General features: G+C 38.3%; 1 pseudogene; it reads right to left on the bottom strand.

Moving 5' to 3' along the window:
- Nucleotides 1-504: 504 nt before the first annotated feature.
- LOC132014476 (small ribosomal subunit protein eS24-like) lies at nucleotides 505-1,423 on the bottom strand (annotated as a pseudogene).
- Nucleotides 1,424-2,077: the final 654 nt, after the last annotated feature.

Genomic DNA, 2,077 nt, shown 5'->3' with positions numbered 1-2,077 from the left:
GACAAATAAATAAACAAAATCTTAAAAAAAAAAAAAAAAAGAAAGAAAAGAAAGAAAAAAAAACTTCCTCAGATGTTGGACTAAAGTCTCAAAATTAAAATTCTAAAATAAAATTTCTGCTTTTACTCATAAAGCCTCATCTACTGTATTTTCACAAGTGGCATTATCATTCAGTCAATTCCAAAATATACATTTCTGAGAATTATTCTTTTCTTTCTTTTTTTTTTTTTTACTTCGATCCCCACATACAATCCATCAATTCTTTCTCCAAAGTATTTCTCACATCTGTACCCTTCTTTCCCTCTTCCCCAGAATGCCCCTGGTCAACTCTTCATGTTTCCACGGCCTTCCACTATCACTTTTATTCAACTCCATTCCAAACAATTATGGAACAATATTTCTTTAATATTCTTAGTTTATTAATCCTGTCATGAAAAATCTGCACAATCACCACAGAGGAACCCACTGCAGCATCTTTACTCCTTCCTTTGTCCAGTCTCTGACTCACTTTTTGCCAGCACCCAAATTGGCTTTTGTAGTCCCCCTGATTTTCTTCATTCCGTTCTTGCATTCCTTTCACTGTTTTCTTGATATCCTTTTCTTCTCATATAGGCCATGTCTTGTGAGTCTATGTTTGGGTTCCTTTTTCTCTGCATAATCCAAGGAATCATAAATCATGCCAAATCCAGTTGTCTTGCCACTGTTGGGGTCGATTCCACGTTAAAATATGTTAACCCCCTATGGCCTGCCTGGGCCTACTTAGGCATAGTGACTCCATGTTGCCTAGGTAGACATTTTGTTGTTTAATAAATGCCTCAACAGTTATTGATATCAGTTCCAGGTAACTCTTACTAAAACACATACTTAAAACAAAGCCATTTTGTTGTTTAATAAATGCCTCAACAGTTACTATTGGTTCCAGGTAACCATTACTAAAACACACAGGTAAGACGCATCCAATTAGCCAAAGCTACATATGCAGATGTCTGCGATTGTGCCCTATAAAAACTAGCCTATAAGACCAAAGGCATCGCTCTCTTTGGAGGCAGCGCTGGCCGGTCAGTCTGACTTCTAATGCTTGGCATAGAATAAAGCTTTACATAACATTTACTTTGTCTCAGCCTCGTTCCCTGGCCGGTCAGTCTAAATTCTAATGCTTGGCGTAGAATAAGGCTTTGCGTAACTTTGTCTCAGTCTCGTTCCTTTGATAACGGACCCAACAGCCACCACCAAAATGGGTTCTGAATTCAAATACAAATATGACATCTGGTGTGGTCTTGAACATTTTGTCTAGTTTTTCCTGAATTTCTGTCTTAGATATTATTGCCTTTCCAGGGTGAAGGACATCAGTGACCACCTGTTTCTGCTCAAGTAGTCAGTTGGTGATGAAATTCCTGGTCCAGAGAGTTACTGTGTCATTCATGATGGTCGCTGAACTTCAAGCAGCTGGAAAGGAAAAGAGAACCACTATCTGCCCTGGAATAATATTTTTAAAAAACCACATGCACACAAATTGGGCCATATGATATCCTAGTAAAATTTCCCAATAGCATCTTATTTTCACTTAGAGAAAATCTGAATTTCTTTTTTTTTTTTTAAAGATTTTATTTGTTTATTCGACAGACAGAAATCACAAGTAGGTAGAGAGGCAGGTGGGGGAGGGGGGCAAGCTCCCCGCGGAGCAGACATCCAGATGTGGGACTCAATCCCAGGAGCCTGGGATCATGACCTGATCTGAAGGCAGAGGCTTTAACCCACTGAACCACCCAAGTGTCCCCCTGAATTTCTAATATTGGCATACAGGACCTTAAATCATCTTGCTGATCTTAACTTGTTCAGTCTTCATGTTATTTTCCCTCTGTCCACAATCCAATTACCTGGACATGGGTTACTTCTTAAAATGTGTTATTTCTCCTGTTGGTGCATTTGAAAATACAGTTTTTGCTCTCATAAAAACTTTCATTTTTAATTCTTGTTGAACAGTTGTCAAAAACTAGACAAAGTGAAATATCACCTTTGACCTTCTGTGATAAAAATGACCTCCTTCTATTCTCTTTCAGGATATCTCTGTCCTTCA

Source organism: Mustela nigripes, chromosome 1 (genome assembly GCF_022355385.1).
Source record: "Mustela nigripes isolate SB6536 chromosome 1, MUSNIG.SB6536, whole genome shotgun sequence".
In the NCBI taxonomy this organism is placed as follows: domain Eukaryota; kingdom Metazoa; phylum Chordata; class Mammalia; order Carnivora; family Mustelidae; genus Mustela; species Mustela nigripes.
This window is presented reverse-complemented; position numbering and strand designations above follow the sequence as displayed.